Source organism: Diprion similis, chromosome 1 (genome assembly GCF_021155765.1).
Source record: "Diprion similis isolate iyDipSimi1 chromosome 1, iyDipSimi1.1, whole genome shotgun sequence".
NCBI classification, from domain to species: domain Eukaryota; kingdom Metazoa; phylum Arthropoda; class Insecta; order Hymenoptera; family Diprionidae; genus Diprion; species Diprion similis.
The window spans coordinates 5,017,284-5,034,943 of record NC_060105.1 but is presented as its reverse complement, the minus strand read 5'-3'; the positions used below and the strand labels follow the sequence as shown (position 1 = coordinate 5,034,943).

General features: G+C 37.5%; 1 protein-coding gene and 1 non-coding gene across 2 annotated transcripts in view; both read left to right on the top strand.

The window, feature by feature from the left end:
- Positions 1–17,660, top strand: part of LOC124409964 (sestrin-3) — a 110,127-nt gene that overhangs the window by 69,138 nt on the left and 23,329 nt on the right. The window lies entirely within an intron of this gene.
- On the top strand, positions 8,141–8,213 carry Trnaa-agc. Its single transcript has one exon. It is a non-coding gene; the product is annotated as a tRNA-Ala (tRNA).

The following is a 17,660-nucleotide window of genomic DNA, read 5'->3' as shown; positions in this document are numbered from 1 at the left end:
AGTCTCAAAGTCCTTCGGTAGGTATAATAATGGTAATAATTCAGAGTCCGTTCTTTGTCCCGAGAAGAGATTTGTAATCTTATACGCGTTGAGAAGTGCGATAAGAATCGACGAAAAATAAGTTCTCGCGCCTTGTTTTTTTCCCTCACTTTTCAATCGGACGATACTGCATCCAGAATTTTGAAAAATAAATTCACGCGGGTGTGCGTTGTTGACAGACACGTTCTAGTTCACACATTGTGTTATCGCCTCGTTTTATTTATGCCCGGTAAATATATGTTTGGTGGAAAATAAAGCAAACGCAGACAAAATATAATACATATATGTAATGAAAGACATGGAAAATGAAAAACATCGATTATTTCGCTTAATCAAAAGTTGGAACGAGGATCAGGATGAAGATGTTTACTGGCCTTAACGATTATCGCGTCAGAGACGAATTGTTTGTGCAGCTGGTATCGGACGTCTCTTCAATCTCCGGAAAAAAAGATCGTCAAGTAGACGTAGACGATTTCTTAGGCGCGACTTCACCGCAAACCGCGTTTAAACCTATCATGGAATGCTTATCGTTGAAAGTGATATGCAGGACTGCGGTTAGGCGAATGCTTATACAAATCTTCTACTTCCATCAGGCGTGCCAATTGCCTTTACTTCGCTGGAATTTTACCGCAGGGTCGTAAGTCATCGTCGTTTACTCACTCTCGACTGACTTTTTGATTCGCGATTAACCCTGATGCCATCCTCTCTCTCTCTCTCTCTCTTTCTCTCTCTAGCTCGGTGAAAACTGCCGGTACGACAACGAGATGGAAATCAGTGCCAAAATTGTATCTATATAAAGCGTATTATGTGCAGGAGGATGAGAAGAGTGTTATTGTTGTTATCGGACAAGGTTAATTAACTTTTTGGCTGCAATTATTCTCGATTAATATATATATATATATATATACGTATAGTATCTGTTAAATATTCCGACATGATGTGTTTTCTTAACGCACGTAACGTATCGTCCGCATAATATCGCTCAAGTCAAACTCTCGGCGCAATGCAAGCAGCAGCAGCGTGTGTAATTAAGCAAATCACGAGTGAGACACTGATAAAGAAATCTTTCGAAGAAAACAAACGGCACTCGTCATTCTTCGCGTTAAATAAAACTAATTATCATTATGTATTCTGCTTTAAATATTGTTTCTCAGTTATTACGTATTTCCATATATATATATATATATTATACTGCGCCAGACGAGATGAGCCGCAAAGAACTCGACGATTACCAATAATTGGAAAAGTAAATCCCAGAACCAGAACCTGGAAATTCCTTGTCGAATTTCATCAGAGATTTCCAATCGAAGTTGTATGTAATTACTCTTCGATCGCACTTGCTAACAGTTTTTTTCTTACCCTTCATATTTGAGTCGTCTTATTGTTAGCAAGATTTTACGATGTCAACGACTCCGGGAGTAAGACTAGTTTTACGAAATCGGATCCGATTATTTATTTTATCAGCATTTTCATACATGACTCGACCAAGGAAATATATAGATGAAAAATTCAACTTTTTTTCTTTAACGTCTAAAGTTTATCAAAAAAATACTACACAACTTGACAAAAAAAAAAAAAAAGAAAAACAACTTTCGGTGTTGCCCTGATTTTGTTCCGTGAATTTTTGGTGTCACGAGAAGTAAAAATTTACGAATAAAATGATGATTATATTAGAAACCATTCCCCTCCTTCTGATACCACAATAACATAAAGACCAGAGCCAATCTAAATTCTACGTTCTGAAAAATAGGAAAACTCAGGATTGAAAAGAGAAAAAATCTTTCTTTTTTCATTGTCCCGTGCTACCCTTCTCATCCGCACGCAACTGTAAGTACCGTGAACTGCAAATGTTGTTTCAAATGTGCTCGTGCATTCGGCTTCTAGCATTAGAAGAGCAGAGTATGAAACCCCCGGTGAGCGAAACGACGACGCGGCGTTTCCATTCTTCGCCTGGCAGCCTCCCGCTGCGACTAGAACGAAAGACCAAAAAGGTCCTCGACGCTAGTCGAGCACATGGCCTAAGTTTGTGTGCATGGAGTGCGTGCAGGCAGCCGTGGTCTTTTGCCAGGGGAAAACGGCCCCGCAGATGCCCAGAGTGCTGCTGCATGGTAAGAAACAAGTCGTCACATACGCCTGAGTATATATCTATATATATATATATGTATATATATATACGGTGGTCGCTTGCAATTATATGTTTGCGTCTGCAAAGTCTGCATCACTATTGCGTTTTGGATGCTACGCCATGTTTTTCGGTGTTTCGTTACACCGGAGGAACAAAAAAAATAAACAAAAAATTAACAAATAATAAATATATTTGAAAAACAAAAAACGAAACAACAACGAACTCAGCAGCCACGTTAAAATCGTATAATCTCAAATATTGAAGATATACACTCGCACCGATTATGTACATATCTTTTTCTTTCTCGTCTTTGGAAATAGGTTAGTTTAAGTGCTTGATGTATTAATTTACCATTAAGATACTAGAGATTTAGCGGAAAAAATATTCATATAATCGTTTTATTTTCTCCGAATATCATCGTCGTTTGATTTGAAAATAAAAAATGAAAAGAGAGAAAAAAGAAAACAATGATACACTACATTGCGGGAAATTTTTGTGAAATTTTACCACGTGCTATTTTTATTATTTTTTTTTTTTGCCTCGTTCCTGTATTTTTTTTTTTCTTTTCTTTTTTCCTTTTTTTCTTCCGTTCTTTTCGTTTTGTTTTTTCAACGTGAAGTTGCGCAACTAAGGAATGTTACGTTATATATCATATATGTAATATATATACACACACGACGTGTTTTTCTCTCTCTCTCTCTCTCTTTCACTTTACACGTGTTCGCGGCAGCAGGTTACATGATCTATACGTTTTCGCCGGTGTGATATGCACACGGTGTATCCACACTTATGGAATTTAATATATGTGCACACAAGTACGGTATGTCTGCGTGTGTGACCTACACGATTCATCATGAATATTGAATTGTTTACGCGCAGCTTTTAGCGTTCGAATAAATAAAAATATTTTAAAAAAGCTCGTGTACAGTATACAGTGTGTACAATTACCTGTGCATATATATATATATATATATATATATATAGAAGTCTGCAGCATGCAAATTTCCGAGATCGTATTATTTGCACAAAGTATAGATGATCTTTCGATCCGTATAGTAACTGAATTTTGCAACGGATAATTAATTCTTTCGTCAAAGCCTGGAAATAATAAATTTTTACTCATCATTTAGAAAATAAGGATTTGACGATTGGCTAAATTATATCACCGAGGTCTTCGAAGAAAAATTCATATATAATATATAAAAATGACATTTTGTCAGTGAAATCTCTCTCACTTTATATTACTCCTACCGATTTGTATATATTCGCAACCAAAGTTATAAATTATACCTTGTATGTAATTCGTGTTGGGAAGAAGATTCGGGATTCGGAACTGGCGGCTTGAAAGGTGCGGATATATTTTCCCGAGTTCATTGTGCCGATTTGAGAACTCGCGCACGTGCAGCAATTCCTTGCAGTCCTGCACACACATACCTATACCTATACGCACAAAAGAGTGGAAGCATGAAAAACCTGCCGCGAAAGTACCTACATTAATTTCTTTTATTTCCATCTAGTCTTTTATTCCCCCCCCCCCCCCATTCACCCCTACTTCGTCTTATTCTAATACCCTCCTTACAGGCTTTCGTCGCGTACAATACGGAACGGGATTTACAAACCAAGGATCACCGGCGATATCTAGGTCACGGCACAAAGGTTTTATTTAAATGTTGTCGTCAGATGCGGCGAATTTGGTCATTCGGACAGCTATGTATAATATATGTGTGTATATATATACCTGCTTCTTTATACTTCATACCCGCACCTCTGTAATTCCCACCTTTCTCTCGCGTACCTTATACCTTGTACCTTATACGTATGTAACGTAGGTATGCCTCACCCTTTCAAGGATCAGGACCGCGCAATGATCCATAGGGGTTCCTATTTCCGCCTCTGTGCACCGCACGATGGATATTTGATTATTTTTATCTGCCCGTTGAAATAACTTGTGACGCGAATCGAATTGTATTTACAATCTTTCTTACTGGTTGGATCGGGACTTTGAAGACTTGGTCTCAAAACTTCGTTGCTAGGATGACCGAGACGTCAAAAGGTTTTTGGTCTAGTTGTCTGGCTTCAGAGTTGACAGACTGTACATCGGATTTGAGTGCGACGTTACGAGGTGAAAAGCTGACTGAAACTGTTTTGCTTTTGTTTTTTCGTGTGTTTTTTTTTTTTTTTTTTTCGTAAACGCTACCGCAGATTCTGATTGCATAAGGTCTTCAGATTCGTAAAGAGATAAAGTTTGTACGGATTGATCTATCTTCGATATAAATTTACACGACTTTATATAGGCAAGTCATATTTCGCGGATTTCGCTGCAGGTGGTTACCTGTAATTATTTTTGCGGGACAATCATGCGAACCGGAAACTTGTTTGAACTCCTTCAATCTCGTGCATACGGAGAAATGGACGAACATTTGTGAAAGATAAATTTATCGGCGAAACAGATTTCCCTTGTGGCTGCTGTCGCCGCTGCAGAGATAAGTGCGTGCAATTTTTTTACCTTATTTTTTTACTCCCTTCTTCCTCTTCCTCTTCTTCTTCTTCTTACCGTATAATCTTTCATCTTCTCCGTTTATCTTCATTCTTTATGGTTTTCCTGCGCGCATAACCTACGCAAAAAAAATCAGCAGCAGCTGTTGCTGCTTGCTTGCAGGATCCGCGCGTTCATTTCTCTTTCTGTGCAGTAACACTTTCTTGCTGCATTATGCATCGCGTCCATATACACCTATACCTATGTATATACATATAACCGACACGCAACACGTATGTACTATTTACTCCTCTTTCGTGTGTGTCCATTGTTCAGCGGGACATGCTCAACCGGGAGATTCGACCTGCTGACCCATTTGTCGAGGCTTCGTTTGTCCGTCAACCTTCTATATACGTACTCGTACCTATATACCTCTGTAACATACTTCTCGTAATGGTATATATGACCATCGTTCTTATTGCGCACGTTCTGCCCTGTGGACTCGCTTTTATTCTGAAAAAAATGTCACCGCTTGACGTCCCACCCTATATGTAGATATTATATGTATAATGTAACCAGATCTTCAACTGCAACCTCGACGTTTGAAAGTTCAATAACCGCGTATGGATGGTGAGAACGGATTTCGTTTATATCGCATTCGGATGAAGCTTCTTTCATATTTATTTGTTATTGTTTGGTTTTTATTTTTGCTTTACAATACGATTCCGTCATCTAGACGTTTTTCCCTGACGTGGAAATATAATAATTGACGATAATTGACGCTCGGTGTATAAACGTCGTTGCGGAAGATTTCCGGGATTAATTATAATACGAGGCTGAATTCGTCATTCAGCATATTTCGGAAAACGAATGGTTGAAGTTTGTTATACACCGGTTGTACACACACCGAGAGAAATTTTCAGTTTTCCTCCTAACAAACTCCTTGATTATAACCTTTTTTATTTTTACGACAAACCAAATAAAACATTGTTCTCTGTTGGATAAAAAAATGAAAATTACCTTTTCAAAGTATCTAATTATTATTCTTTTATTTTTTTTTTTATAATCTCCGCGTAATATGATAATAATAATAATAATAATGATAATAATAATAACAATAACGATAACGATAACGATGGTAACAGGGTGGGTATAAAGAAAGGCGCTGCGTATATGGGAAACGGCATCCATTGTCACGGTCGGACTGACATTTTTACGACGTGGATTTACTATTTTGGTTAAACAGAATTTTCGCCGGGCCATAAAGACCCCACGAATGCACACATGCCTGCTCAGGTATGTTGTACCTACACCCATGCAGAAGCCAGGCCGTGGTTCAATCGGCAAAACCGACTCGTTTTACGACCGATAAAACGCCACGGTAACGCACAGCGACCCCGGCTCTCTATTGTTTGCGTTTTTCCTCCGCATCTTCATCATTCGACGACTCGACTCTTCGTCCTGGGACGGCTTTTCCGTCGTCGAAAATTTCTCCAGGCCTTTCAAACCCAAACTGAACCCGCCCCACGTGACCCTATTATTGACGGAGCGGAGGGAAGAAAGAGGAGGAAAAAAAATAAATAAAAATGAATAATGTTGCATGAAATTTGATTTGCGTTGCACTCTATTATTATTGTACAAATGTACGTTCATAAATGTAATTCGAGTCTTACTTGAATTATTGAGGTGATTTAATGAAAAGAAAAAATTATTGGAGAATGGAAAAATTTTGACCTTGTATACGATTTTATATTATCGAGACTAATTTCTTTGTTATTTCGATTTTTATTAATAATACTTTTGCTTCTTTAAATATTTCATATTTTGATTTTCACAGTTATTTCTTCATCTTTATACATTTTCACCCGTCGTATAGAATTCTTTTCACAACACTCGGTATAATTTCGCACCCTAACCCCTGGTGAGTTTGAACATTCGTTATACGAATGACGAATAGAAGCGTCGGTAAAATTATATATCCTGTAAATCGATAGTCGTTCAATACCATCGAGAATTTCCTTCACACCTTTTCCTTCTCTTAGTTCTAATACCCGTACGTTTTGCAAAACGTGAGAAAACTGTGCAAGAATTTTATAACAGGTATCACCGTTTGGCGTACCTTTATTGAACGCAGTGGGTCGGATTTAAGTTTTAATTAACGGCTTTGGAATTGTTTTCCTTTTTATTTTTTCACGTCGCTTCTCAGTTCGCGACCGATTCGTCACAGAAACGAGTGTCTTTATAATCTTAGTTTTAGTATGTTACTTTTTTTTTTTTTTTTTCTCTCTTGATTTCTTTCTTTTTCTGCTTCCAAAGTGTGTCGAGTTATCTTTCACGCTCGTTCCACTCTCCTAGTTTCTTATCAACATATCTCGTTATAGTCTAATCATCATACGTTTAAATGTCCACTATTTATATGTGAGAGGAAAACAAAACTATCAACGCGCTAATTTTCGGCTGCAGGCTTGATTGTTTTCAAACGATTAATTTTTAATAGCTCGCTGGGTAAACGTTAAATCAGAACAAACCGATTTATGAATTTATTCTTTACACTGCCTGTGTAGTCTATTTTTAAATCTCTCATTCTCCCCCCTCCGTTCTCATCGATTCTACTCTTCTACTCCACTAATCGTAAGATGACGAATAAACGGCGTGACACAGATGTGTCGAAACTCACAATGAATCACTGCAGCTATTCAATTACACCATATACCTACATTATATATCTACGTACCAACTACATCCGAAGAATCGTTACGCATTGGTTCAACCTTGCGTAAATACAATTCATATACATCACTTTGTTACTCTACTCGAGCAACTCTACAGGAAAACGTTGCATCCGTGCACCAAAGGTTAATAATTAGGTAACAAACGTGTATTCTATTGTTTTGCGACAAATGTATAAATATAAATATAGTATATATATAGATATAGATATAGATATATGCATTGTTATACCTGCAACGTGAACGAAAAACGTGAAGTCCACGTCTTTGTTGTATTGATTATTTATAACAAACATTAACGAAAAATTATTCTTTGCGATTTATTTATCAACTGGTCAATCAGAGTTTCGAAATAATATATAGTGTGGAGGAGAAAACTAGAATATGCATAACCATTTCATTATTGCATGGAGTACTGGTGCACCCTGGAGTTCAGAAACTAACTCGTGTATTTATAACCGCATATGAATAAATTATTCTATCGACCTCGTAGCGCGACTTGCGTAATTCGATAATATCATACTGTAACCTATACGCAATATTTCGAAATTGCAATCCCGATTTAGACACATCGATACTGAAATTGTTCATCCGGTTGAAGGTACATTTTTTTTTTTTTTTTTTTTTTTTATATACATATTTTTACAATTACAATACCAATAAAAGTAAGAAAATAATTGCCAAGATTTGTTAAACCCGGTTTTGCTCCTCCGAATTTTCCCGGACAATGAAAATTTGCAGATAAACGATTTTCAAAACACCTGTAACACCGGGGGCGTAGCTCAGATGGTAGAGCGCTCGCTTAGCATGTGAGAGGTACCGGGATCGATACCCGGCGCCTCCATTTTCACTTTTTTCATTTTCATTTAATTAACCCTGGGAAGAGAATAATTTTGTCAACAAAAAGAAATAAAGAAATAAAAAGAAAACAAGAAAAGCGAAAAGAAGAATAAACGAACGGAAATTACAAAAGTCAGGGAAAAGAAAACCACCACCCAGAGATTGCGGCACAGTAACGTATATTACACGTATCTACCTATAGGTAACCGTTTGAGAGACGTTGACCTCTGAGTCATTGGGTTAGTCGCATTGAGCATTCTCGTCGTATGTATATTTATACACATTTTCACGGAAAACGTAGAGCCAGTATATTATAAGGTACACTCGGCCACTGCACACATGCAGGCATACGTCTTAAATTTACATATATACATATGCAAATGTATAAAAATTTACACGTGTTACACGTGTCATGAGTGGCAGGGCTTTATCGAACCAATAACAATAAATTTGAATGAAAAATTCGAAATTTTAATCACGGCATTCGCGTTTTCAATCGTGAGAAGCCTGTTTCTTCCTCTTATCGAATACCTTTACCTCACCTTTTCTCCCATTTATATATATTTATATTTGTTAAGGAATACGTACAATTTTAATAATAGCGCTCGAAATTTCACATCCGCACAGTAACTCGATTATATTTACGGTTACATTTACGCCTTTTTCTTTTCTTTTTTTTTTCCTTTTTTTGAATGTATGGAAATTGTAACCGCGCTACAAGGGATTAGGCAATGATTTTTCTGCCGTCAATTGCGGTTTTATTAACCATCTTACGGAAACGTGGAGGAAACTTGCGGTGACAATTTTATGCGGTCAAGTATTGCAACGGTGTACTTTATGAATTTAATTTTATTTTCTTGTTTCTTACGCATCTCGTGACTCGTCATGTAGGTTAGTTATAGATGTTTTAAGTACCTATCAAAAAAAAAATTTCACGATTAATGGAGCATAATCGACTATTTTTCAATCTCGATTAACCGACTGACTCGATTATTTTTCCTTACAATCGGTTTTCGTTTATTACTTCCATGAACAACGCGATGCAATATCAATTTATATGATTTGAGTATCAATTATTATAAATGCCTTATAGCTACTGAGTATTTATTTGAAATAATTAATGAAAGATGAATGAATATTTTCATCTGAAATTGAAAAATATTTTTCCAATCAAACTATGAATTATCAAAAAACTTTCCTACCATTAAAACTGTGTACTGAAATTTACGAAATTAATTTTCCTCAACTCAATCGAGTCGTGTTCCATCATTTTTTTGTACTCAGTTAATCGATGCATCGATTACTTTCAGTTCATTGGCCATCGTCAAGCAGGGTTAAAAAAAAAAAAAATACGTTACACATGACGATGATTGCTGCAATTTCGCAGATCAACAACACCTTGCGTGCCTGTGAATTATAACACGCACGGAGCACACGACACGCGGCACGGCTCTAGGAGAGCTTTTACCGATCGTTGACCCCGCCGGTTCTAAGTTCTAATACTAACCTGGGCTAACACCGCGGCTGACGACGTTACCGGGAATACAAAATAGCGCACGAAATTACCGAGTCTCTTCGTCTTCTCGCCCTGCTTTCAGCCTACATTCCATTCGGAAAATGAATAAAACGCGCACCGCATGCCGGACGAGCCGCGTTCATTTCGCCCTCCTCTTTCAATGGCCATCGTATATATATATATATATACGATATATATATATAGGTATATAATACGAGAGAGGAATTAACCTCGATGCAGCCGCGGGATGAAATCGGTTCACAAATTTCATCATTCATCCGCAGCTCGTCGTTCAGAGGTGACATTTTTTTAATTGCTGGATTTTTGCAGATTTTTCGCGTCTTCTTTTCTTTTTCTTTTTTTTTTTTTTTTCTTTTTTTTATTTCCTTTTCCTTGCACTATTTTAATCGGCCGAACGACGATTAGCCGCGTAATAAATTGATCGCTTGGCCGACGGTGGAAATTTTTTATAACGAAGCCCGCAAAATCCTTCGTCTCGTTATTTATTACGACGAATAGGTATCTATCACACCGCAAAGATTTTTTAACACCGAGACGATAATTCAGTCAACCAGCCATTTGTCGACGCTATATTATTTTTATCTATACAGTTATAATTCTGCAATTTGTTCTCTCACGTTTCCAACGCGATATTGTATCAGCTGCTTCTGCTGATACTCGGAAATCTTGGAAAAATAATACAACGTTGATATCGTTGTATTATTATATCGTTTTTGAAAAGCATCCGCCGGGCAACTGGTACATAACGATCAGTCTCATGAATTTTCTGCATCCGATGTACAATAGTAATAAATTCCCAATTTAACGAGAAATTAACGAGCGACAAAATAATACGACGTTTTTGTTATTGTATGGATATATATATATATATATGACTTGGTTGTTTTTTTCTCTTTCTTATTTCATTTTTTAACCTAGAATTTATCGACATTATTCCTTTCGAATCAAATTGTCCCATTTTTATATTCATTTATTTATAAGTATTAATTCGGTCGTCTTGTCGTAGATGATTATAAGGAAGAAAGAAAAAACAACGCTGAGCAGGCGGAAACTTTTTTCAACTCCGATGAATCAAGCCTCGCGACAAAACGGAACGATATAAATATTGTATAAAGAATATTAAAATTAATTTTTTTTTTCGTTGCCCTCATTTTATCTAGTTTTTTTTTTTTTTTTTTTCAATTTTATTATTGTATCGTAAAGAGGCGGATGATTTCTAATATAATCATAACTTTATTCGTAAATTCTTCGTTCTCAAACAGCAAAAATTCACGAAACAAAATCAGGGTAACACCGAAAGTTGTTTTTTTTTTTTTTTTTTTTTTTTTTTTCTCATGTCAAGCTGTGTAGTATTTTTTTGCTAAACTTTAGACATTAAAGAAAAAAATTGAATTTTTCATCTACATGTTTCCTTGATCTAGTCATACATGAAAATGCTGATAAAATAAATAACCGGATCCAATTTAAAAAAACTAGGCCTACTCCCGGAGTCGTTGACATCGTATTATAAAATCTTACTAACAATGATACGACTCAATCGAATATCAAGGACAAGAAAACCACTGTTGTCTGGTGTAATTAAGGATTGGTGACGCCTTATACCTTTTTATATCGATTATGATATATAGCGACAGACGGGAAATGAGAATGCGAGGATCATCCGCAATTCCGCGAAACCCAAAATCACCGGATGCCACGGCCTTCTCTGCTTGCTTACCGACACGTGTACTAATATGCGAAAAAGCCTTTATCAGTACAACCTCGACAAGTATTACATGCACGGGTTTAATCTCCTCCCCCTCCCCCCCCCCCCCCCCCACCCAGTCCCTGTTGACCTCCCTTTTCTCCCATGATTCGCATGCAGTGTCTACAATTATAACTACGTATGTATATTGAAACCGCGTACAGTATTGCGCAGTTTAGAAACTTTATTACCTCCCCCCCCCCCCCCCTCGGCCCCGCCCCTTAAATAAAAATAAAAAATAAATAAATAAAAAAATAAACGACAACAACAACGATAACAAAAAAACAGATTCGCATTTTCCTTGCGCCGCATGTATGCATGTATCCATCATCCACTCACCGAGTGTCTCTACTTCGACTAGACACGTTTCGCAAGTAGTCATCGTCGTTCCTTATCTATAAGTAAGTATAATGTATAACAAGGTAGTTAATTGAACAGGCTGCAAGATTGTCTGCACAGGCGCACTTATGCCTTACGGACTATTTTTTTTTTTGTTACCCGTTTTCTTCCTGTAAGCTACGGTTATATGTATATATAGATATTATAGCACGATAACGATATTGTGGTATTCCTTTAGCGATAAATCGGTGAAATTTTTGTCCGATAAAATTTTCTTTCGATTTGAAAATCCTTGTCAGATTCGAAGTTAGTTGTATCGTTATATCCCAATAGGGTTGTTCGATTATAATAAACCCACCGAACGTTTCTACGTCGGGTAAACCGTTGATCGTCGTCGTCAAACACGTTTCGTACAGTGTAAACGTTCTCTGAAACGAGGATTCTACGTGCCAGATGAAAGAAATCAACGAATTGCGTGAGACGCTTCATTCGGCATGTATTAAGGAAACACATAACGAAAGATGGTTGATTGAATAACGACGACTCCTCAACGAGATCGAATCTCTGTATTTAATTTCCATATTTTGATCGGTTATCTTCTCCGTTCACCTGCTTCCAAATTGAAAAAAAAAAAAAAAAAAAAAAAAAATAACTAGGAGAAGAAAGTGAAAACCCAACGTGTAGACATTTTTTTGAACGACTGAAGCCGATCGTCTTCGCCTTCTTTGGATGATACGCATGATGCAAGAACGCCGAGGTGTTTGCACTCTGTCTCCATATCGAGGATATAAAACTTTTACTGCTGGGTATATGGATGTGTTGGGAACATATCGAGCACGTGGACAGTGGTCAGTGTCACTTTTGCAGTCGGTGAGATATTCGCGCGTCTGATTGTGAATTAGGGTATGTATATATTGTTAGGGAGAAAAAAATCACCCCGAAAAACTAGGATAAGTATAGAAATATAGGTATATGCCTGCTATATTTATCGAACGAAGAAAAATTTGCGACGTGACGCAAGAAGAGGATCAGTTTTGTCATGCGTAGGTATTATAATATCACGTAGTACAATATCTATACCTACGCATTGAATATTGTTATATTATACGTATAACGACGTCGTCAAGAGCTTGACGATAGACGACGAATGACGGACGTCGAACCGAAAGTGACGATTGAAGAGAGAATGAGAGAGAGAGAAACTTGGCTCCTCGACAGATGGAGGGTGACAAAAAGTTTTATAGAAAAAAGCAAAAAAGATGAAATTAAAAACGTGAAGAAAAATTGTAATTCGAATTAAAAATCGCGGTGTGGAAATAAAGGTATAGAGGAAAAATACGAAAAATGTAATGTGTACGATATACCTGTTCAGGCAAAAGTAAGTCGTTGAAAAAATTTTATCGAAAAAAATGGAAAAACATCGCTTTATAATGGGGGGGGGGGGAGGTTTTATTTCGGGAGGTAGGTGCGAAAGGCGTGGGTAAATGTTGGGTCTAAAATTAAAACCGGCACGTGCGAATAGCCGAGTGGAATATTTTGGTGATTATGCATGACGTGAGTTTACTTAATTTAAGCACGCATATATGTATATGTTACGTATGCATCCTATGTACAATAGTACAAGTAGTAGTAAAACGCTTATGCACACACGATATTTCGCTAGCCAGTTTTAGCCTATATTGTATGCCTCTCATAACGATATTATTGTAGACACCTATTCATAAAATAATCGCCGTATAGTATAGGTAGGTTGAAAATTGCTGTATTACTTTATTATCACAGTCGGTATCGCATTAACATCGCATTATAACGAACGCGCGGTACGTGGAATTTTTTTCTTCTTCTCCTCACCCTCCGCCCTCAGTTTTATTATATTCTCGGTCGTTTCACTGATATATAATATATATGAATACACGACGTATAGTGTAAAGGAAAAGAAGAAGAAAAATTTCAATCTGTTTACTCGGCTATACATACATAATATTGTATAAATAATGCATAATTGTTACATCAGAATTATCGATGTCATTTTATTTCTACCGTTTGCGTAGGTGTGTATATAAAGATATCGAGGGAAAATTGTATCTCGTCTATAATTACAACCCCTATTTACCTCGGTTCGCCGTTCGGGGTGCTATTAATAATCGTCAGCCAGGTGCCTAAATTCGTTGTTCGGTACAAGTGCCGAGGAGCTGCTGCTGATGCTGATGCTGCTGCTGCTGCTGCTGCTGCTGCATGGGCCGCATCCATCCGGTCTTTTAAACTCGCATTGTGTCACCCGACTGCCACCGGGTTACTCGAGGTCGATATTTTTAACTCCGGTAATAAGACTGTTGCTAAGGTATCAGCTGGTCGTAGAAGCGGAGGCCTCCTTCTATTGCAGGGCCCCCTTAACGATCCAAGGCCGTGCCAAGAACTCGGAGCACTCGGGGCACTCGGGCCTGTCCTTGAAAATTTTTGGGGTAGAAATGAAAGATAGAAAAATAATTGGAAAGTATAAAGCTTCTCAGCTCTAGCGGTTTTTGTTAAAATATTAACAATTATTGTTCCTCCGAATGTGTAGAATGTAGAATGAGAAGATTTATTTTATTTATTTAGTCTTTATATACGAATAAATATCAAATTATACATAATGCACATAATATGTGGATAAATCATGTCTGCGTATGTTGTGTTCGAATAAAGATCTCGATTATCGCTTCTCGACAAATCGACAACGTCGTTGTTATTCCACGCTGTGACTGCAATTCAAGAAAAGCATTCGTTTATGTGTGTTACATGTATGTATTTATTTACACCGCTGCACAATGATCGAGTGCAACTTCATTTTTAATATAATTAAATCACGTATTTGACGATGTCGTTACGTCAGAATTCGATATTCACACTCCGTTTGTGCAAAGTTTAATTAACTATATATTTTATATAGTATACATCATATGTGACACTTTTAATACAGTAACGCATGACGAAAAAAGTCTCGTCACTGCATGGAGTAGAGAAATTTTTACAAATACTGTGCATACATTTGTGTGTGCAGGTGTGGGTGTGTGTGTGAGAGCACGCAAAGTGTCTCAAATCACGTGCAGTTGTAAACGTGACAACTATCGCGTTTCGCATAATTGTTAAACTAATCTGATTTTTGCGAGAGGGGGAAAGGGATCAAAAAAAAAAAAAAAAAAATACCACTTTCAGGAGATTATTCACTTATTAATACGTTTCGTTCCCGTTCTATGAATTTTTTATTACACTCCAAGCACAACGGATTTTCTTATTTCGTATATTTATGTATACAGGAAAATCCTATATACACATATATATTCTATTTACCCCATCGCATTACTTATTCAGAGTCTTCAATTGCGTCAGCTGTTCTATAATTAATAAAAAAGTGCGTTTTTTTCTATCATCACGTTACTTTTCGAAATTTTTACTTTCGTACAATTCGCTCTTCGAATTGCCTAAAAATTAATGGTAAATTAACGTTTTTCACATTTCCATTCACCCGTATTACAATATGTACCTATTTATACTGGTACAGCAAGGAAAGAGATTCGCATCGATACTTGATTAAATGTGAATGATACAGTAATTGAATTTCCGTCATGCGAACAATTTCGTAATCGCAATATAAGAAGAAGAAAAAGAAAGAAAGAGAAAAAGAAAAAAAAAACAACAGCATATAATAATTACTTATTTATCGTACGTATTGTATACATGACAAACTATTTATGATGCACTTAGTATATTATATATAATATGGATAATATACATGCGCAGTAACAATGTACTATATACCACAATAGAATGATTCTGGCAGAGAATCTTCTTCGCAGGGTTATGTACACACAATACCTAAACCAATATACCTATAATACATTATATACATGCAATTAGAAATATTTATATCTTCCGACTCCGGCATGGGTCACAAACCATGCGCTCTCTGCTCACACGATCGATATATAGTATATAATATATATATATATATATTAGAAAAAAGAAAAGAAGAAAAGCGAGAATAAGAAAAATTAAATCGTAATTTACTCTTTGATAATGATTAAAGGTAAAAAATTAGGCGATAAATTGAGCGTGTAAATATCCAAAACTCCAGGTTTGCTTAAATCGATACTTGGTACACGTCACATGACAATGGTACAAAGGAAACGAGGAAATCGGTGAAACTTGAAGGAGGGGGGCGACGGCCTGTAGGCACGGCCCTGGCCTCGTGCCCCCCCTCCACCTCGGCGAGAGTGGTTCTCCCCTCCATCGCACCACCGGCGTCCAGATGAGCCTCGAGAACCGGCGTCGGCTGCTAGCCGGCGTTCAGTTGTTTCAGTTAGCAACCGGCGTTCGTAGAGCGAGGATGTCGACGGTCGGTAAGACGATACGCGAAACGATAAGAAGCCGGGTAAAGGACTAAAAATTAGCGTCGTTGTCGTCGTCACATGTATTTTAGTGAAACAAGGACGCGTGACTGTTGTTTTGTGCGTCGGAGGAGATAACATACGTAATACGATAAAGAAAATAAAGAAAGAAAGTTAAATTTCGACGCACCCTGTGATATATACGATAGTTATTCGTCTTCTCATACTTCTACGCTTCTGCCTGTCTTGTTGTTATATTGATATTCTTGTTAACACTGTTCGTCGATCTTTAACACCGAGGGGAAAATAATGGCCGGCTTTACTTGATCCAATGCCTCCTAACAACGTCTGATCGCGGTTCGAGTAGATTTTGTCGGGAAAACAGTTTCCTTCTTTTTCTTCTTCTACTAATTCTAACTTCGAACGTTTCGTTAGACACTGAGAGGAGATCGAACGGCCTGTAACTACGAAAATTGGCTTTGTGATATGAATTATTGTTTTATACCAGCCATCTTATACGGAAGTGACAATTTTCGGACGCATCTTTGTTGACGACGTAATTAGCCAGAGAGACAGAGAGAAGGAGGAAGAAGAATCGCAAAGAATCGCACACCTGTTATCCGTCCGCGGACGGCCTTTTTTGGGCGATTTTTTTAAACTAATATATCAAAATTCCTGTGGCCGAGGAAGTCGCCGGTAATCCGGAGACTGCGACGATTGACTTCGGAGCTGCCGCTGCGAACAACATGGGTCAAATTGGAAATGACGTGAGTTCTTCCTTCTTAAATTCTTACACCCTGGATTGTCAACTTATTATACAGCAAGTAGCGTGTCGTTCGCTCTGCGATATCTTTCGCGCGAAAATACTTACGTTTTACTCTGTAACGCGTGTAAAAGAAGACGCGATTGTCGTCGTCAAAGTTGAGAAAGTCAACCGAGAAGCTCTCGAGTTAGTTCTTTGCCTTCTCGGCTTAGGTTCAATTGCTTTACCCTGTGTGTGTGCGTGTCTTGCGCTTGAATCGACGACGACTGCGTTCTCCGTTCAACTTCTTCCCTGTCTTTTTGTTTGCCTTTCCTCCCTCGATCTTCTTCCTCTTCATCCTCTTCTTCTTCTTCTTCTTCTTCTTCTTCTTCTTCTTCTTCTTCTTCTTCTTCTTCTTCTTCTTCTCCAAGTTCTCGGGGTCAATCCGAGGCTTTGGCACAGCTCTGCTCATCTTAATATCTCCTCCAACGCATTCCTAGGGTCGAAGAGACAGTAAGATTGAGTCCATTTTTAAAGATTCCTCGCTATATATCTAATACCTACTCGGCTTGTGTGTTTGATGTGTTTAATCGTAAAGAAAAAGAAGCCGCGAGTACCGTATAGGCACAATTTTTTACCCCACGTGCCGCGCGTACAGAGAAGAAAAAGAAAAAGAAAAAGAGAAAGAGAAAGAACCGGCTTGTCAAACGAGAATCAATCGA